We start from the raw sequence: 256 nt of genomic DNA, 5'->3' as shown, positions 1-256 counted from the left end.
ACATGACTTTAATACTCAAGATTTAACAAAACTATACTTTCTAAATTGCCTACATGTCAAAATTAGTACATCACCACAATATCTTTATAGAAAAATCCTAATACTGAACACGAGTCATGTTTTTCCCTTACAAAAAGTAACCATGATTTTATTATAGTAAAAGTACAGTATGTTTTTTTTTTTTGTGGCAAATTTGTATTTGTATTTATTTTTACTACAAATTCCATGGTTAAACTATGGCTAGGGTACAAAAAAA

The sequence above is a fragment of the Sinocyclocheilus anshuiensis genome, unplaced genomic scaffold, assembly GCF_001515605.1.
Source record: "Sinocyclocheilus anshuiensis isolate Anshui unplaced genomic scaffold, SAMN03320099.WGS_v1.1 scaffold1024, whole genome shotgun sequence".
Classification (NCBI taxonomy): domain Eukaryota; kingdom Metazoa; phylum Chordata; class Actinopteri; order Cypriniformes; family Cyprinidae; genus Sinocyclocheilus; species Sinocyclocheilus anshuiensis.
Note: the sequence above shows the minus strand (reverse complement) of the source record.